Genomic DNA, 24,758 nt, shown 5'->3' on the forward strand with positions numbered 1-24,758 from the left:
GAGGGTCACAGTCAGCTACCTGTTGGGAAGTACCTCCCTGGACCACATGGAAAGAGACACAGAGGAGCTCTTACAGCACCCTCTCAAACTCAGGTCTCCCACACAGCCTTCATGCTGACACAGGAGAGTTTAGATTACTCTGCAAACACCATCATACTGGGTGATGCCAGCTACCCAAACATAGACTGTGTACATTACACAGGCCACAATATAAGCTCTAAGGTTCCCATTGATCAGACATTCTTTGGCTATGGAACAGGTAACCAACCTTCCACAAGAGGGCAGATATACTAGAGCTGATCTTTACAAACATGAGTAAAACTGCTCACCACTGGGGTATATCCCTCATTGTTGCAATCAAACCATATACTAATCACACTGGTGTTCTGGATCCCCACATATGCAAACCTCCAACACATCGATGTGTGTGTGTGTGGGAAATGTCCCTATTAGCAACCGTGACAGTATCGTACAGGATGCAGATCCCCTTTGAAACAGTGATGATGTCAGGACTGTATAACTATATCACCTGTAACGTCCTCCAGTAATTTGCATAGCGCGCTCTGCTAATGTGTCTTTCTTCAGTGTCATAACGTAGTTAGGTGGGGGTTTGAATCCTGCAAAGGGAATGTATGAGTGTGTTTTATGTGTGTGCACTATGCTGGGAGGGTTAACTGCCTTTTGCCAACTGGGAGAACACACTACAGGGTGCACATCCCTCCTCCTACACACAGATGATGTCAGCACCCTCTAAGTACAGCATTAGTAAAGATTTCTCCAACTACTGCAAATAGCACACTCTGCTAATGTGTCTGTTTCGACTGTCATTGCACAGTTAGGTATGAGTTTGAATCTTGCAAATGGAAAGTATGTGTTTTACTGTTGGTGGGGTTAGTGTGTGTGCACAATGATGGGGTGGGATGTGGCTTTTGCCACATGGGGCTATGCACTGCAGGGTGGTCATTACCCTTAACAAGCAGTGATGTTGATAGCACCCTATACAAACAAAACTACAAAACATAAGGTGTTGGTACTGATAACACATGTAAGGTAACACTTGTTCAAGTAATGTCCACAAAGCGGGTAGGATAATAAAACAATTCTTTTATTCTATACAGACAACATGACAACAGACAACTAACTGCCAGTACTCAGTATAGTGTTACATGCTACTGTAACACGCACATGTACCGAATATACCTAGATAGTGTTCTGAAGCCTGAATGTGGCAAGTGTGTGGATGTGGGATGTGTCTGTGTGTGCATTTCCGTATGGGAAACATGTTTGCTGTGGCAATCAGGGTACTACAGTACCTGATGCACATTACATCTTCAACTGATGAGGTTGCCTGCACCCTGTGAGTACAGGTAGAGAAGGGGATGCCAGTAGTAAACAACATAGTGCACTTCTGAAATGTGTACCTGTCATGTATCAACAGCTACTCATGTAGGGTGATAAATAATGGGAATGGCAGGTGAGCGTGTGCATGTGTGTGGGTAGCAGGGTGCGTATAAATGCATGTGTGACAGAACTGATACATGTAGCTGAATCTACATAACAGCACAAGATGCACATTGCCATAGTCAATGTTAGCATGTGATGGTGTGCAGCTGGTACACTTTGTTAAGTAGTATGGGTGCAGATAACAATTGAGGACATTCATACAGTTACTGCAGCAGGACTGATGGGATATACACACATTTATACTGCAACACACAACAGTTACCAACATGTTACTACTTATACACATCTATGTAGTCACCTGTGCATCAGCAACGTGTTTACCTTTACCTGCACGATGTTGTAGTATGCAGGAGGTGGCACAGTGTCATCATATGCACAGGGTGTGGGTTAGGTATGCCCAAGCCGGCCACTGGTAACACCAATTGACATGTGTGTGTATGTGTGTTTGTGAGGGGCAGCAGTACAGGGTGGACCGTTGTTGGTGCAGTGTGTGTGTGTATGTGTTTGCCCTAGGTGTTAGGTTTCTGCATGTGTGTAAGCACGCACACAGTCCCATGGCTGCCATGTACAGGGTTTTGTGGACAGCCACAGACTGCACCTGTCAGGTCATCCAGATCAGTGTCTGTGGGCACGGACACGGTACCTGTGCCTGGCAGGGGTGCTACGGGTATCGGTACTAACCCAGACTGGGTACTGTCATTGGAAGCAGGGTGTGTTGACTGGACACAGTTCCCTGTTGGGACTGTCCAGAGCCACGTGCACGTGGTCTCCTGGGCGTCTGGATGACAGCACAGACCCAGCATTGCTGGGGCTGGTGCTGGCACTTGAGCCGCGAGTGGGCGTTGTTGTCATGGCCACTGCCAGCTGGTGCTCTTGCTGGCATGCGGCCACGTCGACACCCAAAGCGCACACCATCGCCCTGGCCCATGGACATCTGGTTGTGGAGCAGCTGTTCTATGCCCCCAACGTCTGTCAACGACATCTGTGAAGTTACGGATAGCATTCGCAACATCATGCATGCCGTCTGTCATGGCTATGCGACATGCTCTCAGCTCCCTCAGACCCTGTCTGGTGTACCTTTCCATACGTGCCTGTGCCTGCGCGACAGTTCTAAACATAGTGGAGGTTGACATACCTCCTTGGGCACGTCGGCCAGAGGCAGTCTGACACGGATGCCCCCGACGAACCCATGGGCGACTGTCTGCATGGTACCATTGAGGCCTCTGCACATGGCTGCCTTGTGAGGATGCATGTGCCACAGGTACCACATTACCCGATCTATGCCCACTGCTGACTGTCCATCACCTAGGGACAATGGTGATAAAGGATGTAACGGCAGGATGACTGTGCGCATGGCGGGGTTGAAAGCTGTGTACTGTCAATTGGCTGACCAATGGCGGACCCAGACACACCTTCCTGCACCATTACAGACATTTCATCATCATCAGTACCTGGGGCACAAGATTCAGGTTCCCTGCTGCAGGTCACAGAGCAGCACCAGAACCTCTGGAGGAAAACATGGAACACAGATTACAGTCTCAATACATATTTGAAAGAGATGCACTTCAATACTAATGCACACATTCAGAAATGGACACATGCACTCATGGACACTAACACACATGCACACTTGGGCACAGGCACACTTGCACACATGCACACCCACAGTAAACACACACATCAGTACCGTGTTACACTACTCAATTTACTACCTGTCAATTACAGTTATTGTGTACACAGTCACCAGCATGTCTACTACAGGCTTACACTACTCTTACTATTAGTGTAAATTGTTTTACAGATACTGTTAAAAGACTCACCAGCATGTATGGCCTGCCTCGTTGCTACATGGGAGGACCTGGAAGTGTGAAGAGTAATGTCAGTGGGCACATGTGTGCCATTTGTTTTGCACATGATACAGTACAGTAGTACACTAGTTCCCTTATACACATCAGCTGCACATCATGTCTGTATATATATCATGATGACAGATATATACGACATGCACACCTAATGCGTGCATGGTAACAGCGTACAGAACAGTCATATGTACATACCAGGAGTTAACTCTAATCTCACCCTTACCTCTCTTCAACGTCAACTCAAATTGTACTTCCAAAACCACTGGCTTTGTTCTTCTTGGAGTCAGCCTACCGTCCCTCTCCCTCGCTCTCTTCACCTTTAACCCTCATTGTGCATAGAAACTAGCTTCTACCCTGTTTCTTTCACCTTGATGTCCTTCTATGCTCTGACCTACTTCTCCCATCCCTCCACCTCCTCTTGACTGTCTTCCTTCTTTTCCTCACTTCCCTTCTTGACTCCTGCCTCTTCCACATCATTGTATCTGTCATACTCCTTCTACTTGTCTACCCTTCTGAGGCCTACCTATTATGTATATGGCTTTTGCCTTATTGCATAACCATTATGCTTTAGGTAGGATTGCTTTGAAACCAACGGTACATTGTGTATGACTCTAAACTGTTTGACTTCCTTACATGTATGTTTATTTAATTAACAGGCTGGTGTACAATTCTATTATGTTGGCTGTCTGTATTGACAACTTGTCTGTCTGCCTTTATTACGTTATGTGTGGAGCTTTTCTCCACAGGCCTCTACTAATGAACTTATATCCAGCTAGACTATCTGGGTCAACAAATGTAAAAGTAATAACAATAAATGAATATGGCATCTTACCTGCACGCTCGCTGTCTTGCTGCTGTGTGGATCAACCTCCATCAGGATGCATGATGTTTGCTGTTGTTCTGGGGCTGGATCCACAACACTTAGCAGTAGCCCTCCTGTCTGGTGAGGGGATGTGTGGCCACCCCACCTGTGGCAGCCTGTTGCCTGCGGATATCTGCAGCAGCTGGCGGACATTCATATCAAATCACTGCAGTGATGTCTCACCTGCTCATATGTCCTATCATGCATGCCAACATCATTTATCCTGCTAACGAGGCTTTGCCACAGTGCAGACCTCTCCTGCTGATTCTGGGTGGTGCGTGAGAACAGGATGGCATAGTCACGCACCAGGCTCTGGTGGATCACGTCATCCTCTGCAGCAGAGTACACAGGATTTCTTTTAGGTGCCATGTCTATCTGGAAAGGTACACAAACAGGTTATCAGCATAGTATCTCAACAATACATGGTACACATTCTATACAGGGTGTGTTAACTTCTACTTATTACTGATTGGTTAAAACCTGATTACAGTGTAGCTATCATTCTATGTCATTTGTACTAAGTACTTGGCCTTCAGACCAGTTGTTTTACATTAGGGAGGTTGGTGGCAAGCACTGTGGTGGCAGGACACATATCTTTCATCCATTGAAGTTGGGAACTGCTGATTGTGGGCCCAGTGTACAAGTGTATTACTTCTGGTATGGGCAGTTGGCCTTTAGGCCAGTTATTTAACATTAACGAGGTTTGTGGTCTGCACTCATGTGTGACAATAGGCTGTACTCTGCCATTCATAGCTGGGGACATCTGGTATCAGGTTTATAGTGCCTGCATATCTGAGCTGTATCTTACTGACATTGCTACACCTAGTTTCTTGTAGCAAACACTACAGGCCTCCTGCATCTACCTTTGTTTATATGCTTGTTATCTGTTAGCTTGTTATTTCACTGGTATGCTACTTCCACATACTACACATCTTTGCAACACATCTGTGACGCACTACTGTTATCTGCATTGCTTACTGTGCGTACTTCCATGTTACATGACAGCAAGTGACTGCTTGTTATTGTTGCATTTACTTCATTGTGACACATTGCACTTAGGTTACCTGGCATTTGCTCACTGACGCTTTTATATCAGTCAGCAGTTGTAGGTAATGTCAGTACACCCTCACTCCCCACTGGACCTTGTTTCAATCATTAGTGATTACAGAGTTCACAATAGTATTCTAGCATGTCAGAGGTCAGTTGTCAGTTCCTCCTCAGTCCAGCTGGTGAGTGTGGTACTCCAGAGACAATGTTAGAACAGATGCATGTACAGACAACCCCTCCTCCTAACAACAAATTCAAACTCATGTGAGTGATGCAGCCATATACCAGACTGGAGGCTAGGCTCTGTCTACTCAATACCGCCATAACCAGTCACGTGGCAAGGGATCACTCACTACACTTCCAGTCTCACGTAGACCCTAACACAACAGCGGACCTAACACATGATCACACATGATCATACTTGTGACTCAGACCACAGCTCTGCCTATGCAGCAGAGACCTCCTATACAGACATCCAGGCAACCACTACCACATAAGCGAACATGTGCAACACATATCACACAAAGCCAATGTGCTGAACACTCACAGCCATTAACAGTTAACAACACACCTCATACACCTGTACTAGGTGCCTCTATCATCAGGCACACTCACATCACGTTCACCAGGCTTAGCAGGGTGAGGGTCATGGTGTGCAGCCTGTCAGGCACTATGACCTGCCACATAACACAAACAGTCAGGTAACCCCAAGGCAGGTACAGGTATGACTCAGTCAATGTCCATGCTGCGGTGAATGGCCTGACACATTCCTCCCTGGACTACATGACATGAGACGTTACAGAGCTCTCTGAGCACGTAGCCTGGGACAGTTTGACCCTGACCTTGGTAGCATCCTACCCTCACCTAGAACAATGCCACAATATCAAGGCACGATCCCTTCCAACAATTGACTGACATACTGGTGTCATTCTGGTGTGCCAATGCCTGCCATCTTGGGGTGGTATGCTTTGCAGGGGACAGCTTGCACCTGTCACCACAGCCCTATTGACATTTGGCGGACCTCCTGCTACACCCATAGTGCCTGTATCAGGCAAGGCTCATAAGGCAAACCCATCCATTTGTATCACAAAGGATGAGGAAGTAAGAGTGATGCTACTCAACACTGGAGGTCTAGACCCAAGGATGCCGCTTTTAAAACCCTACCTAGCATTCTGGACATCGATATCTGTGCAGTAACATGAACCTGTTTCAGGTTTCACAGGAGCACACCAGTACTACCACGTTATAGCTGTTACCATTCTTGTCGTACGACACTTGAACAAGGGAGGGAGTATCAGTATTCAATGCAGATTCACGCCTCCACATTGGTGGCACAGTACAACATAGGTGTTAGGCCATTGAGTACAGTAGGCGTAGTTGGGGACCTGGGGAAGAAACATGGTAGCGGTCTGTCATTTGTCTACTACATGGCCAACGTGGATTGACAGACATGTTATATAGCCCAGCTAATCATGACTGATTCACATGTATGGCGGGGAGGTCATTGTGCCTCTGTACTCATCCATCATCAGGCCTATAATTGCGTACAATGCACCTTTTGGGAAGTCCCTAACCAGACACCTCCAGCAACTGGTACAGGACAACAGTACATCATCAAGGGGATGCAATGGCTCACACAGATGTCATATGCTGCCCAGGTAAAGTGAATCCAGCTGGACTCAGTGGCATACTGCCTGTTCAGGGGCAATCTGTGCATGCCATATACAGCCATGTCCTACCTAGCAGTAATGAGCGTGATGTACCTCAGGCAATCAGAGTCCCATACAGCCACATGCTCAGGAGAGCTGGACCTCAGCACTGACATACATGGACATGCTGGAGGGCATATTCCTAACCAAGAGGCTCCCTTCACTCTGTAATGAGCTCACACACTACTGGTTGGCAGAGTCCCTCATTGACTCTCTTCCATAGGAATCTGGATGAGTGGATGGAGATCATAGTTGTACCCCAGGTATCACTTCTATGTCACTGTTAGACAGAGGCATAGTATACTAAAGTCGGACAAGGGCATGGCAGCATAACATGATTGGGTGGCAAAAGACAAACACATTCTACTAGGCTTACCAATGCCCTAGGGCAAATAACCTAGTATGAACCTATGAACTGTTCATTCTCAACTGTTCGAGCTCATTACAGAGTAAAGGGAGCCTCTCAGTTAGGAATTTGCCCTCCAGCATGTCCATGTATGTTCTATTCAGTCACTTACCGCTTGCTCAGAGGTGACCTTTGCCCAACATACAAGGCCATGTCAAACCCAGATTTGATGAATATACTTCACCTAAACAATCTAGATCCATCAGAGCCACAAGGGCAGGAGACTTAAACCTCGACACGGCTATTAATAGGACATGCTGGAGGGATAGATTCATCACCCAAAGACTCCTATGCTGTGGAACAAAATCACGGTATATGTGAGGCAGAGCACCTCGCTGGCCTTGTTCAAGAAATCTTGACCAATGGATGGGAGATGCAGATATACCCAGGGATTGCCTCAGTGTCACTTCTCGACAGAGGCATAGCAATATAATGGGTATGGTTCCCCATACTAAAGGGGTGGCATAAGCCACAAAACGATGGGCTAGGCTTGTAAATGCCCTCGGGCAGATACCCTAGTATGAACCTATGAACATGTGTGTACTGCTATAGTACTTCTGCCATATGTTGCATGTGTGTGTGTTGTGGGGGATGCACAGGTAATGGCCAGAATCGTCTGCACAGGTGACACGTGTGACACATTCTGGGTGTTCATCCATACATACTGGATGTGTGCTGCCATCCAACCCTGTGATGTGGACACACATTACTCAGCCTGGATATACATATCTGAACAACACCACAAGCACAATACACTACCTTGCTATGTATGCATGTTATTACACAGTTATTCAGTAGTTATGATAGTGATGCTATCCATGCAGCCCACTGGGCCAGTGGAAACCACAACACACACCGCCAGCACCTTTGCATATGCTTACACAGACATCCCACATACTGCATGTACTGTGCACAGTTATCTAACCCAGAACAACTGCACCGCTTATTAATCCTGTCAGTGGACTACAGATACAGGCATGTTGTATAACAATAGTGGGAGAGCTACTGCAGCACAGGGCGAATTCACATGGCGGAAGGCATCTGTTGTCTGCAGTGTTAGATGCTTCACATTCACCAAATGCAGATATTGCCAACAATGTTGCAGACAGTTTAGGTGCAGGTACCCCCATTGTCCTACACATGTTATTAGTTATCCCAGATGACTGTAACCTCCCTATCCTCTCACATGTCCAGGTGAGAGCCACCCTCATCATTACCAGAACACATATCATCACTGTTACGAAATGGTATCCCTGGATGTGTGCTACATTTCACCCCTGAGAGGACATAGCACCATGACAGACTGATAATCCTGCCCATACTACAGGATATGTACCTGAACAGTGCCATACATACACAGTGGTCCCACACCAATGAGGAGGAACCTCTACTGACCCTGGGAACTACTGCATCATATACACAACTCGCTTTGTGTTCTAAGCTATGGAAGTGTTAGTTATGGCCCACATGTACAACAATATTACATATGTTTATATTTCATGACTATCTACACACAACCTATCTCATGGACATACCTATAGATAGTGAACTATGATACATTTGGAGGTGTCACAGTATACACAGGATTAACCTGCTACTTTGCATTACCTGTGTTTGTGGCAGCTTTTGGTGTGTCACTCGTGCTCCTTGAATTTTGCTGCAACTTGCTGCTGCTGCTGCTGCTGCTGCTGTTTTGCTGCTGGCTGTCTGTATATTTTGTCTTCTCTCTCTGTCTCTCTCTCTCTCTTTCTCATTAGGTTTGTGCAATGACTGTATTGCATGAGTGGAGTGTGGGTACTGAATACTTTTGTAGAGTATCTGCATGGGTCCATGTGATGGCCTCTGCACCAATTGTAGGCAGCATTTGCTAATTGCAAGCAGCTGGGTGTGTACTGATTGCATGTCTCACTGTGATTTCAGGACACTGCTATAAAGGGTATGTGAGATAGGCGTTGCCCTTTCAGATTGTAGGCGTGGACCATGCTGGTATGCTGTTGACAGTGTTCTGTGAGTGTGAAGGTTAGTACATCTCCCATGCTTCATGCTGTGTTGTAGATTCAGGTTGCTGCATTTATCTTGCCCTGTTCCCTGTAGTGAGTGTGTATGCATACTGACACCTACAACTATATGTCATATGTATTACTATAAAATATATATATATATATATATCTGTGTACATATACATACTTTCATATATGTACATTAGCTGACATTATTGGGTACAATAACAATTAGCAGGGCTGTTTCCTCTCTAGTATGGGAATCCAGTAATTGGGACTATTAAAGTCTGCCTGACATGCTTTGGGTAGTAGACATACTATATTGCCTTTATCTTCATTCCTACTATTACATGTTCCACTTATTTAGCACTATATTCCTGTATGAGAGTCATGGCTTAGTGGTAGGTCATACAGACTAGTGTTACAATGGTCTTGTGGTAGGGCCTACTAGTATGCTCATATTCTGCTTTTGAGTTGAGTATAGGGCCTATCAATCCTGATGCTGGAGGCACCTTTAAGCAGTTAAAGGGCTTAGTAGGTCTCACAGGAGCCAGGCTGTGTTGCAGATTCTGGTTGCTGCATATATCTTCACTGTTTCCTGTGGTGAGTGTGTATGGCTACTGAGACCTACAACTATATTTCATATGTATTAATATATATTTATATATATGTATGTGTGGATATACATACCTTCACATATGTACATTACCTTACATTATTATGTACAAGCTAACAGGTAGCAGGGCTGTTTCTGCTCACACTGAACTAGTATGGGAATCCAGTAATTTGGCCATTAAAACTCTACCAAACATGCTTTGGATAGTACATCTCCTATATTGCCTTTATACTGATTGCTACTATTACATGTTATATTTATTTTAGCAGTGTGTTCTTCCAAAGCAGGCATGGCAGCTTGAGTGGGGCGTTGGGCATTTGCCGGGCCTCCTGGATCCAACGGTTCAATTGGTCCTGCTTGCGTCTCTTCAGGTCCGCATGGTGGTGACGGACCTGCTCACCAGTGCGTGGAATGCCAGTAGCACTGGTCAGATCACGAGCCAACTGGTCCCACGCCTCTGCCCTATATACTCCCCATGAGACCTGGCCCTGCATGAGTTGGGCCTCGTGATTATGGACAAGGAGCCAGACCATGTATCTGGACTCCTCAACGCTTCAACGCTATGCTCGAAAGCAACGTCCCTCACCTACTCCACTCATGCTGACTGCAAGTCTGTTCTACAATCAGTTATGCTGTGTATTCCCGCCTATGGGGCTTATATATGCCGCTTTTCCCGCATTTCTCTGATTGGCCGTTTTGGAATTGTATCTACTTCACTGAAAATGCTTTCTCATGCTCCATTCTGGGTTTTATCCCATATATATGCTATTTCTGCATTTCTAGGTATTGCTGTCATGGCTTGGTGGTTTAGTTCCTTGTCTGTAGTGCATGGTATCCTGGGTTTGAATCTGGCAACTGATTTTTGCTTTTCCTGACAGAAATGAGTTGAGGACCTGTCAATCAAACATGCCAAAAGCACTTTTAAGCACTTTAAACCTGTTCTGCGCTCGTTTGCGGAGGTAACGCATGCGCACTGGCAGTTAGCCTGGGAGCGCGCAAACGGTGTGCGCTGGGATAAATCTTAATTGGCAAGTGACACACATGTTCAGCTAATTGCACACAGTTTCAGCCTGTTTACCTGCTGCTTGGCAACGGGCACGCAGTTTGCAGCTTTTTAAACACTACTCAGCTACGGGCACTCTGTCTCACGGCAGCTTAGCTATCAGTACATTTCTGACTATTTTTCTTCTTATGTTACTTCAAAATGCTCTATTTCATTCCATTTTACAAAAGGGAATACATTTACATTTGTACAATACTGTCAGGGGGCTTTTTAGTGCTTATTTACAAAAAAAAAAAAAGGTTGTTGTAGGGGCTCGAACCCTGCCTGCCTACTCTTAGGGCGGCTACTCTACCGCTAAGCTATTATTTCTTGGCTTACTTTGCATATTTAGTTCTTATATCCTTTTCCACTGACTGCTAACTGTGATTGCGCTAGTAGCACACCCGCACACAGTAGCAAACATTTACGGGGTTTAACAAAAAAAAAAAAGGTTTTAATTTAATTTTATGACATCTCTTCACTTTATACACTGATGGCCAGTCGGGGCATGTGTTGTATAGTGTGTTTATTCACATTTTCATGGCCTTTCTCGTGGCTGTTTACTTTCAGCCATTCTAGTCTTCCGGGGGCGTGTCCACTTGCAGAGCTTAGCCTACAGACACGCCCCCTACTCTCTTACACGGACCGTGTAAGAGTTACTAGTGTGATTCAGCATGCCTCATGCACCTCATGCATATGCATGACATGCTGACATCACACAGTTTAACTGCAGCCTCCGTGTAAGAGTTATAACTCTTACACAATATGTATTCAGTAAAATTCTTACCACATTTTTTGTGCTTTCTAGTCACTCAGAAAGATTTCAGAAAGATTACACTAAGTTTACATACAGTCTACACTTTGCGGTAACTTTTATGAATCCCTGTCAATATTTAAAGCTGCAAGAATATCAGTCGGAAAACTAAAATTAGGAGGAAGAAGGTGTGAGTTATTTCTGTGTTGTAGATTCACTCAGAACAGTGTACACTTAGTGTACACTTAGTGTAGGCTTTACTAAACCTGGCCCGAAGTTTATATCACATGGGATCACCCATTGCCAACAGTTCAAAAAATAGATGCGAAAAAAACAGATATAGCAGTCCATGAAAAGAAGAAAAAAATAGCATAGATTATTGAAATTGCTACACCCACTGACTACAGTGTCTTACATACAGACAGACACTAAGTCATAAAGTGTCTTACGTACAGAGAGACACAAAGTCATAAAATACCAGATCTGCAGGCAGAAACAAGGGCAATGTAGAAGAATGACACCCAGACAGTTCCAACAATAGCAGGAGCAATGGGTCTTATAAAAAAGAATTTAAAATCGTTCTTACATAGGTTACCGATACATGCAACTGCATATGAATTGCAGAAGGAGTCAATACTGGGCACATTGCAGGTGCTGCAAAGAGCACTTCTGGCTAATATCAAAGACTGAAACAATACTAATTCCATGAACTTAAATCATACTTTGACCTAGGAATGGAGTCCATTCCTATCATGGTATTAGAAATCTAAAAGACATGGAGAAATTAAAAAAAAGATACATACTCAAACACACGTATATAAAAGGGGAGAGAGATCTCTCTATTTGTTGATATAGATATAAATACATATATAGCTGTATCTATATCTAGATATAGATATAGCTGTATCTATATCTATCTGTCTATTTGTCTATCTAGCTATCTATCTATTTTGCTTGTTTACCAGTTCATTTACAATCGATGTATCCTATTTTCAAGGAAGACCTGAGATGGTATTCATTATGACTAGAGAAAATTGGGCCAAATTCTCAATTCTACACATGTATTCATCCTCACTATCAGTAGGAGTGTAGCAGTAGTATACAAATGTGGTCAAATCACCTATAGACACAAACAGCAACAGTTCATATACCCTTTGCTTTAGAATCATTTCAAAAAAATATCCTAATGCAAAGATAGTATCATTATGGGATCAGAGGAATCAAAGATGGTATTACATTATTACTAGCCAGGTTCATGAGACACAGTGTTGCACATGGAAGCTGAGGTGATGGAGATGAAGGGGCGGTATTGTAGTGATGCATAAATTGGCCTATGTTTCCAAGATGCACACCATGTTACAAGATGGCACTACCTATAAATGCTAATAAGAAGTTATGTACCTACCATAACGTTCCATGTTAGTTGTCTTCTCTCGCCTTCTTTCTTGCTTGATGGGTTCGGAGCCGATCCTCGGCTCCACTGCACTGCTTTAGCTCGAGAACTCCTTTTACCAGCTCGAGGCAGCCCCATATCCCATGATGCAAGGCAGTAAGTACCCAGATCTCGTTTGTTGACAAAGGGCAATAACACCAAGCATAAAATACTTCCCAAGGGAAGAAGAAACTTACAGATGGAAAAAGGACCAGGTCTAAATGGTCTTTAGCATAACAGTTTCTTATACAAGGTCTGTCCAGGCCAGGGGAAGGAGGGAGGTCGAAAGAAGGCCAGAGAAGACAACTAACATGGAACGTTATGGTAGGTACATAACTTTAATGTTAAGTTGTCAATCTCGCCTTCATTCTTGCTTGATGGGACCAAGGCCCCTAGCACCTCTATCCTGGGTGGCTCAATGGAACAAACTCTTGAGGACTGTAGAGCCAAAACTGGCTCTGTCCCTGGAGGCCAAGTCCAATTTGTAATGGGAAACGAAGTGTGAGGAGTGGCCCAAGTGGCGCTGCACAAATAGTGTCCAAAGGAAGTCTAGCTTGAAAAGCTGTAGAAGTAGCTAAACTCCTAGTTGAATGTGCTTTAGGTTTTGAGCACAGCTGTTTTCCCTGATCGTATAAATTTCAGTGATGACCAAGAAAGCCATCTGGACAAAGTCACTTTAGAAACAGGAAGGCCTTTTATTATCCGCATAGGAAACAAAAAGTTGATCAGATTTTCTAAATTTTTTGTTCTGTCCAAATAATATCTAAGCTGACGGTGGACGCCAAGATAATGTAGCTTTGTTCAGCTCTATCTGAATAGTTAGGAAAAATACAGGAGATCAATGGATTGATTCAGATTGTTTTTGAAGCGACCTTAGGTAAAAGGATGGATTAGTTCTCAAAGATACTCTGTCTTTGTGAAAAATCAAATAGGGGGGTCGAACCGAAAGAGCATGAAGTTCAGACACCCTTCTGGCAGATGTAATAGCCACTAGGAATAAAGTTTTCCAAGAAAGATATTTCAGGGAACAAGAAACAGCTGGCTCGAAGGGGAAGAATCAAGGATGTCAGCACTAAATTTAGATCCCACTGAGGAGGAGGATTCCTGATTGGAGGCTTTAGCAGGAAAATTCCTTTCAAGAAGGCCCTGCAGAGCCTATGGGACATAATATTATGATCTGCTATCCCGACATGAAAATTAGAAATAGCAGCCAACTGAACTCTGACTGTGGAAGAAGAGGAGCCTGCATGAAAAATCTCTGCTAAGAAGTCCAGAACTGCCTGAACAGGGGCAGTAAAAGGATCAATATTTTGGGCCTTAGCCCAATAAGAGAAATGTTTCCATTTGCTTGTGTAAATCCTCCTGGTAGAGGATTTTAGTGAAGCTACTATGATATCTCTAACTGGGTTAGAGATCAAAGGAAGCCTGGCTAAGGAAGGAAGTGGAGCAACCATGCTGTGAGGTTGAGAGAAGGGATTGACCAGTGCAGCTGACCGGATTGGTGAATCAGTAGATCTGGAACTGGGTCCAGATGCCACGGCTGCACCAAAAGGTGATGATGGAGGAACGGAACCAAACTTGTCGAGGCCAGTAAGGGGCAATGAGAATCAATTTGGCTCTCAAAACGGTAGCTTTCTGGATCACCTGAGGGATCAGAGGAAATGGAGTGAAGGCATAAAGAAGTCCCTGGGGCCAATCCTGGGTCAGAGCGTCTCTGGGTTGATGGCCTGATAGAGGGAAGAGGCTGAAGAAGTCTGGACATTTGCTGTTTTGGGGAGTAGCAAAAGATCGCAACATGGACGACCCCATTCCAGAAAAATCTCTTCCGCTATGGATTGCTTGAGAGACCACTCGTGAGGCATGAGAATAGCTCTGCTCAATCTGTCCGCTATAATGTTGGTTTTCCCAGGGATATGCGTTGCTACCAGAAACCGATGAGAGGAGATCGCCCATTGCCATAGTCTGAGCGCTTCTCGACACAAGGGGTAGGACTTGGTTCCGCCCTGTTTGTTGATATACCAAACTACAGACATGTTGTCTGTGTGGACTGCAATTGTCCCTACGGGAAGAAAGTCGTTGAGGGCTTGCAACGTTAAAAGCACTGCTCTCATCTCCAGGACATTTATGTGCAGATGGTACTCGAGCGGTTGCCACGTCCCATGAACCATCCTGCCCTGATAATGACCCCCACCCGATCAGGGAGGCATCCGTGGTGACAGTGGCTATCGGGACGGGGTACAAAGCACCTGCCTTGGTGAACCTGAGACGATGTGATCCACCAAGCAAGATGTTCTTTGCATGTTTGTGTCACCAGAATCTGGTGACCATTGGGAGTTGCTGGTATGACCACTGTGTGAACAGCATCCACTGAAGGAGGCGCATGTAGAATCGGGCCAGGGGAAGAAGAGTAATGGCCGCAGCCATGAGACCTAATACCTTTAGAACCATTCTGGCCTGTACTTTCTTGCTGGCCAGAATGATCCTGACATGAGTCTGAATGTCTGAAACTCTTTGTTCTGTAAGGGTAGCTGACATCCGAACAGTGTTTAAGTTTGCGCCTATGAAGGTAATAGACTGGCAGGGAGATAAGGATGACTTTTCGAAGTTGACTGAGATGCCCAAATGAGAACAAAGGTCTATTGTGTAATCCCTGGCTTGTATAAGCTGATGCCTGGTGGTGGCTGACAGGAGCCAGTCGTCGAGATCTGGAAACACCTGGAATCCTTGACGTCTCAGGTGAGCCGTGACCACTGCCATGCATTTGGTGAACACTCTGGGGGCTGTAGTGAGACCAAAGGGCAGGGCTCTGAACTGGAAGTGACTGGACCCCAGCCGAAGCGGAGAAATCTCCTGGAGCGTCTGTGAATTTTGATGTGATAGTACGCATCCTGAAGATCTATTGAGCACATCCAGTTGTCCTTCTGTAAGAAGGGCAGAATTGATTGAAGAGTGACCATTCGGAATCTTGTCTTCCTGACAGACTTGTTGAGTCTGCTGAGATCCAATATTGGTCTCCAGTCTCCCGTCTTTTGGGGACCAAAAGAACCTTGAGTAGATTCCGGCTCTGAATGGTCTATTGTAACTGGCTGAATGGCTCTTTTTTGCAGTAGTTTTGCGATTTCTAACTCTGCAATCTCCCTTAGACCGGGTGGTACATCTGGAAGGGAACTTGAGGGGAAGAGACTTTCCTCGAAAGGAATTATGTAACCCTTGGATATGATCGACTGTACCCATCTGTCTTGAGTGAGGGAATGCCAGGCTTCTGGGTACAGTGATAATCTTCCCCCGACTGCCTCCAAGGAGGGACAGCCGGGAAACACCTCAGGGATGCTGAAAGGGCTTATCAGAGAGAGGCTCCCTGTTTCCCTGGTTCTTCGGACCCCCTCTGCCTCTAGAGCGTCTGTTGTTGTTACCCCTCTGCCTCTAGGGGTAAACTGACCACGTGAATTCGGCGTGACTGCTTGGGATTTACGGAACCACATCTTCCCACCCTTCTGTCCTTTGGGATAAGGCCTAGAAGGGGTGGAAAAACGGACTCCAACAGCAGAAAGAGTCTTGCCGTCCTGCTCACACCTGGTCAAGGTCTCCTTCACCTGAGGGCCAAACAAAGCTGACCCATCAAAGGGAGAATTTGTGAAGGACGCCTTAAAGGGATCCGTAAAATCACATAGTCGCATCCAGGCTTGGCGTCTAAGAGCCACACCTGTGCCTGCGGCTCTACTCGCTCCATCCGCAGCATAAGATATTAGCCGCATGGAGGAGTTAGCAATGGAATTGAGGGTTCCTAGCTGCGAAGCAATCTTTTCTTGAGCTCCTGCAGCTGTAGGATCCTGAACTACTTCTCCCAGCTCCTTCAGGATATCTCTGGAGTCTGGTGAAGTGACAAAGATAATTCAGCGAGCATAGCAAAGGTCGCTGAGGAAAACATCCGCTTGCCGTACCTATCCATGGTCCTAGAGTCCTTATTAGGAGGATGGACGGGCACGGAAGGATCTGCAAGTTCCTTTTTGGTGGCCGCAGCCACCACCATGGCATCAGCGGGACACCCTTGGTAAGGAATTGTTTGTCACTAGGGGCAGTGATAAATTTAGAAGGCCTCCTAGGGACTGGCTCTACAGAGTCAGGAGCTGTCCACGCCTTCGTGCAATAACCTGCATAAGGGGTCGAAGGCGGAGACACCCAGGAGGTGGAGGGCCGAGATCCAAACGCCTCTAGGTATACTGACTCATCCTCAGAGGGATTGTTGGTGGGCCAGTTTCCCTCTGTTTCAGAAGTTCTAGGATGTCTGAGAAGGAGACATCCTCAGAGGGGATCTAGGGGATCCCTCTGACTCATCAAAGTCAGTATCCAGTGACAGACTCGGGAGTCTACATGCTTCCTCTTACAAGTCCTCTTCCTAGGAGGATCTCCCAAACATCAGGAGAGTCCTCGGAAGAGGGGAAATTCCCAATGGGGAAACCTGAGGTGGAGGATCTCTGGGTCCTGTAGCAAGAGAAGTGGCAGAGATGTCAACAGGTACTATAGAGGGAGGAGCTACGGGAACAGACTGCTGACTGATACCAGTGGCCAGTACACTCTTCATTACCTCGTATGCTCCCTCCCAGGCAGGTCCGAGAGAACCCGCACCGAAGAGCTAGGAACTCCCGGGACCACCGGAAGGGAAGTCTCCGAGGCAGATGTCGGAGCCGAGCTCACCAAGGCCGAGGCTCCAAGGGAAGAGCGGGCTCGGACAAGGGTCCGATGCCACTCACCCCTCGGAGGAGACCATGGAAGCCCGACCACCGAATCCCTCTAAGGAAGAGGAGATAAGAGTAGAGGCTGAAGGAACAGAAGGGGGTATCCGTCCTCCAGCCGTAGCAGTAACCATGCCCGAAGACTCCAACTCCAAACTCTGGGGTAGAGTTGAAGGAGGAACTGTAACGGGTGTGGACCAACAGTCGTCTGCTGAGACGGACTGTGTAGCATTTGGGCCAGTACCTGTGACTTGAATAATCTACTGACCACTCTCTCTAGGTCATGATCTGACAACCTGGATGACCTTGAAGATCGGCTCCGATGGCTCCGTTCCGATAGAAGAGGTCAAGCCGAAAGTATCGGCTCCAAGGAAGGAGACCTCGACCTCTTCCTGGAATGAGCCATCGGAGCCGATACTACAGATCCTGTCGGCGCCGACTTCGGAGCCGACAGAACGTTTGATGTATCGCTCCAGCCGAGCCGATACAGCCACCAAAGTAACGGTGTCGGAGCCGATCGGAGCCGACACCGATGCCTGTGCCACATGGGTGTCGGAGCCGATCGGAGCCGACATCGGCGGTCAAAATAGGTTCGGCACCGATAGCCATCGGTGCCGGCGCTGTAAGCCAGAATCGGCTCCAGCCGAGCCGATCTCGACTCAGCGAAGTCGGAGCCGAGGCCGCAGGCTTAGGAACAGAAGCCTGGGCCTTGGAAACTCTTGCTGGTTTTGATGGAGCCGACTTAGCCGGAGAGCCCTCCGGCTTAAGAAGGCCCCTAAGAACCAGTTTGTTATGTCTCTCCTGCAGGACTCTCTGGCTGAAGGAGTGGCAAATAGCACAGGAGTCCTGCAGGTGAAGAGGGCCCAGACAATACAGGCAAGAAGTGTGACCGTCTGTCAGAGACATCTTCTGACAGCACGAGTCACACTTCTTAAAACCTGAGACCCTCTCCTTTGACATGGTGCCGAAAACACACACACACACACCAGTCAAAAATTAGACTTAAATAAATACCAAAAGGTATTCTACAAAAACAATACACACACCCTAACGGGGGGGGATGGGAAGGGTTTTTTAAGATACACTAACAAAAAATAAAGGAGACAGGAAATTTCTGTCAGAAAAGGGATAATATAAGATTAAAACTATTAATACAAGGTTTTTTAGTAAAAAGGGGCTTAATACTTCACAAAAGTGAACAACTTACCAGGAGCTGGTAAAGAGAAGACCTCCCAAGCGAAGCGGCAAACGAGATCTGGGTACTTACTGCCTTGCATCATGGGATATGGGGCTGCCTCGAGCTGGTAAAAGGAGTTCTCGAGCTAAAGCAAGTGCCGAGTCGGAGCCGAGGATCGGCTCCGAACCCATCAAGCAAGAATGAAGGCGAGATTGACAACTTAACATCATACGTTCCAAGTGGATGGGTTAATTATCAGAGCTGATTTATATATCTATGAATTACACATGACAGGGCTTATTAGTCTGGATCTTTACAATTATTTTTCTATTTCAACACCCAGTAGTACCTGTTATCTATGGTTTGATGGACCCTCCAATGCGCCGATTGTCTCCGGTAGAGGATGGATCACCGAACCACTCTCGATATTTGTTGAGAAAGCACTTTTCCCTATACTAGATGGTATTCCAAGTGTCCTTAAAGATACCAAGAATTTTCTTTCTGATTTGTATTTATGTTCTACTACACTCGTTGATAAAGAGAATTTACTACTTGTCACCTTGGGCATTAATTCTTTGTTTACAGTTATATCTAATGAGGCAGGTATAGATAAAGTGAGAGCCTTTTTGACCAGCTGTAGTAATTTCTCTAACAATCAGACTATGCTCGTTTGTTCACTCCTTGAGTTCATTCTGGAAAATAACATATTTGTTTTGGTGATGTTTACTACCTCCAACTGATTAGTGTGGCTATGGGTACTGTTTGTGTGAACTCGCATGCCAACTTAGTTCTTGCACAATGGGAACGGAAAACAGTGCATGCCAACAATCCATTCGCTGACTATATCAGCTACTATAGGCATTGTGTTGATGATGTCTTTATAGTTTGGAAAGGCACTGAGTATGATTATCTACACAGTACCACTGATTTTTTAAGATTTACTTGTAAGAGTTCATGTATTGAGGAAGGTTTTCTTGACGTATCCATTAGTAGGGGTGCATTAACTGATTTTATTAGAAAGTTCCATAGAAACCTACAAGAAGAATAATATTTTGCATAAAATGGGCCTGCATCCTAGACACATCCCTAGGAATGTGTTGAAAGGGCAATGCCTTAGAACTATGAGATTGCATAATAGAGATGATCTAACTGTGGATGCTTTGAATGAGACATCTAAGGAATTCATGAATAGAGGATACTCTTTCACTGAGGTTGCTGAAGTTGTTAAAGAGGTCCATGCACTCAGAGATACTGTTGCTAAGCCATATTTTGCTGAAGGATTTGTTGACAGTATATGTTCTATTTCTATGCGACAGGTGTGAAGGAATACAATTATGGTGCTGACATACTCAAGTGATATTGGTACTGTCAGCAAAATTGTTAAAAGGAATTGACATATTCTTATGTCAGATCAGCATTTAAAGAAAGTTCTGGGTCTGGAACCACAATTTTCTTTTCGCAATAATCAGTCACTTTAGCATGTTTTATTTTACAGGACCTTCCATAGACCTTCTTTGTCTTGTTCTGATCTGCTAGGAACATTTGCATGCCATTCTGTGAAGCCTGCAAGTATATATTTAACACTAGTAGTATCAGACTTTCTGCCTTTAATTTTCATATAGACATTTTTTTTATGCTGACTGTAAGATTGCCAACATTGTTTACTTGGCTTTGTGTCAAATATGTGAATCTTACTATGTTGACAAAATTAATAGGATGCTGAAAGACAGGATTTTGGAGCATGTAGGGATATCAGAAATAAAAGGATGGCTAACGCTTTAAAGAAACGTTTTGTGGAATGTGGTGCACATTGTTTTAAATTTGCTATCTTTGAAACGTTAACTGAGGATCTACGGGGTAGTGACACTGTGGATAGGGCGGAGTGCAGAAAGCTACACTGGCTTATTAAACTGTGAGCCAGTGTCTGGTTTAAATGACAGTATTTCTTTAAGGCCAGTGCTTCGTAAGTGTGGCCTACTTCATTGAACTGATTAGTTCAGCAGCTTTGTTTTATGAATGAGCAGCAAATGTCACTATTGATGTCATATTTAAATGATGTGTCTGCTGTATGTGTTTTTATTGGTTGTTTTTAGATTTCTGTATGCTGACAGCAGATGTCGCTACTGATGTCATATTTAAATTGTATTTGCTATATGTGTTGTTTTCTAGATTTCTGGGTGTTGATTGGTGCAGGACTCTTGATAAGGGCTGTAGTCTGTTGTATTTTATTAAGGTCCGAGGAAGCTGTCTTCCATTTAAGCGCTTACCTTTCTGTTATTAAAATTCTTTGTTTTATTTCTACTTTAGTTTGTTTTTATTTTGCTGCTTTTTGCTGCTAATTGCTGTCGTGGTCTTCTTGTTGGATTATACTTTGCTGTGGACTTGTTTGACCTTTGCCTGCAGGTGTTCCTGTTTCTCTTCTGGGATGGAGACAAAATGCCTGAGACGGGTTGTAGGATGCACCCTGTGGGACAGATGAAGAAATGGGGACATCAAAGTAGAAGTCAAAGTAGTCCAAGTTGTAGAGAATGTCAAGGTCAAGGAGAAGAGGTTACATTGGTTCAATCCCATGTATAAGACAGCAGAAGATGCTTTGATAAAGTAGATTTGGGAGAGATAGGAAGAAGAAAAGAGGAGGTAACAATATCCAGCTATGAAACAGATGGATTGTGTGAGAAGATGTAACAGACATGACTGTTGAAGAAGGTAGCAGAGTGCCACTGAATTGAGAAAGGTGGCAAACATTCATGTGACACCACAAATCCATGTAAAAAATGAAAAATTGAGGAATGATGATAATGATGAAGGTGGTAATGGTGATGAATGTAGTGCATTTGTAAAACAAGACTAAAGCAACATATTCATTAACGTTATATGCATACCACTGACATTGAACACTATATAGGCAGTATTGTCCCTAGGCAACTGCCTAAATATCTGTGGTCTCCTATGTAAATATATTGCCCTTTCTGTCTTAAAGGCTGTAGGTAGTGTCAGTATATAGTGGTATGTGGTCAATAACAATGTGAATGTATGGAAGTATATTGCACATAAGGATGCACAATATTGTAGAATGGTAAATGTACAGCATGCTTTACGCATTCTGAATGGTATATACATCTGTTAGCCATTCACGAGCTTGCACAGCATGCTCCTGTTAATGGACTGTATATGGTTATGGTATACATGTAAGGTAACACTATCTCAGCCATCTAACAAATTAAGTACTATAGATATATGTGCAAATTATGCATATCAGACTCGGTCTATAGAATCACATTAATCACAGTGCAGTTTAGGGATACATCTGCTATACATGTATATTACTCACATGGATGCTTTCTGAAGCATCATTCATGTTCCCAGGACACAACCTCGTTGTTGTCCTTCACATATTGCACTGCAGCTCAAATGTCTAGTTTATAGCTGCTTGTATATAATCATGCTGAATGCATATGATACATACTGATAGCATAAGTAGGTTGTATCCTGTTTATGATTAGCATAAATGCAGTGGTTATAGTTGTTTGAGAACAAATATTATTTAAAGTGGTTTTCAGTGTATCCGACACGTACACATATCAGAAATGCAATGCCTTTTTTTCTGCCTGGATTGATGCAAACTGTTATGCAACCCTGTTTCATTTGACATGCCCTTCTAATACCCTAGCAGTGCCATTTATCTGTGCAGTGGCTGCCGCCCTTCTATCTTATCAATGTATGGAAACGCTATCTGATTTTGAGATTTTGTTTTTCCTGCAGCCCAACACAAGTGCATTAGGATGTGATTGAGCTCCAGACATCTTTTCTCTGTGCCTGGGGGGAAATAACTAAAATTTGCTGTTATGTGAACGTAAACAGCAAGTGAACACATTGATGTCAGTCATCATGGCATCATGGCACGCCCCTACATTCCTAACATTGTAAGGCATCATGCGAATGGGACACACCTTTTGATATGAAGTTATTTTATTCATATAATGTAGCAAATGAACTTCATACCATATTTTCCACAGAGTTATTGGTGATCAGAAACAATTAATGAAAGCTCAGACATGCATATCAACGCCTATTTTAAATGACAGCAGAATGTTGGTTCATCACTGATACACTTGGGTGTGTAGTTCCACCACAGATTGTTGTGTCGCGCATATATTGCATACACATTTCTTTCAAATGGAAGAAGTTTGTTGTTGTGTCTGCTGTTACTTGGAAGAAGCAAGTTTCATTGTTGCACTCCACATATTAACAATCTACATTCTGTAAATGTCACAATGTTGTTTAAAAGTGCATTCATCGCCATGCAGCAAGTTCTATGATTTCTCTGCTCTGCAGTATTTTAAATGCCTGGGCAGCTTAAGTTAGCATCGTGCAAATTTGTTAGGCCGTCAACCCTGCGGGGTGTTAGTATGTAACATTGCAAACGTTTTTGGCTGAAATTAAATTACTTAGAAAAACTTTAGGGTAAACTGTGAGAATATGGTGAACAAAACATGTACTGCCTGTCATATTACTCAGATCTACCAATGTGGTTTGATGGAAAATGAAATGGGATGATACATACATACATACATACATACATACATACATGGTTATTCGTTGTGGTCATGTTTTTGTACGGCATGTGATTCAGACATGAGCACAGTTACTGTGATGCATTTTATATGAGACTAGTAGGTTTAAAGCAAGTAATTTAGCTTGCTGCCTGAATGACTTTCAAAAATCTTAGCCGAGCAACCTAATAAAAACAACCAAATAAAAATAGTGCAATATTAACTGCTCTAATCAAGATGACTTTTATCATGGACCCCAGGGGAGACTTTGAGATTATGTACCCACTTAGCAAATGTAAATATATACGCAGGGGAAATCAGTTCCAAAAATCAGGGAATCTGCTGGGTTAAGTGTCTATTGCACCAACAAGAGTTATTAATGTGACAATGTAGGTTAAGGTTATTCTGCAGGTATTCATAGTGCAATTAGTTTTATGGAAGTGAAGGTGATAAAAAAGGGCAGGGCAATCATATAAAAAAAAAGCTAGGTAGAGAGATCACCATACAATAACTTGTATGAAACAGAGTACAACGAGAAAGCTTTAAATCTCTCCAGGTTCTTAGTGTGGGATAGCTTTTGGTTTTCATGAAAATCTCTGTGGCCTTTCAAGCTGGGTTTGCTGTTTAGAGAGATATGGGAAATTACATTCAAACAATGACTTCCCTGAACTAAAGACAATGTCCCAAGAGATTAGATGCGATGTTAATCAAAATATAGCTCCTTGTCAACATACATATCTAGATCTCTAATGACTGTGCCAGTTATGAGGGGAGTATCCTTAATACAGTATGAAATAAGGGGTGATCAGCTTCCTCAAAACAACAGCGCTATTTTTTTTTAAATTGAGTGTGAGTCCATGATCATTACAACAGGCACAGGTCATAGGAACCTTTTGTTGGAGTACCTGAGTGTGAAAAATAGAATTTACAAATACCCCCAGATTCTAGGCATCAGCAAAATTGGTCATCCCCAATTCTTTGGCCTCTGCATTCCCATTTGAGAAGTAGATCCCACAGAGCCCTGTAGGAAACTGCTTATGACATTTTTTTTTTTGAGGAAGAGATTTTCTTTCCCTTTAAGGTTTCTGTCAGTAAGCCAAT

This window comes from Protopterus annectens, chromosome 1.part1, assembly GCF_019279795.1.
Source record: "Protopterus annectens isolate FY-2018-M chromosome 1.part1, PAN1.0, whole genome shotgun sequence".
NCBI classification, from domain to species: domain Eukaryota; kingdom Metazoa; phylum Chordata; order Ceratodontiformes; family Protopteridae; genus Protopterus; species Protopterus annectens.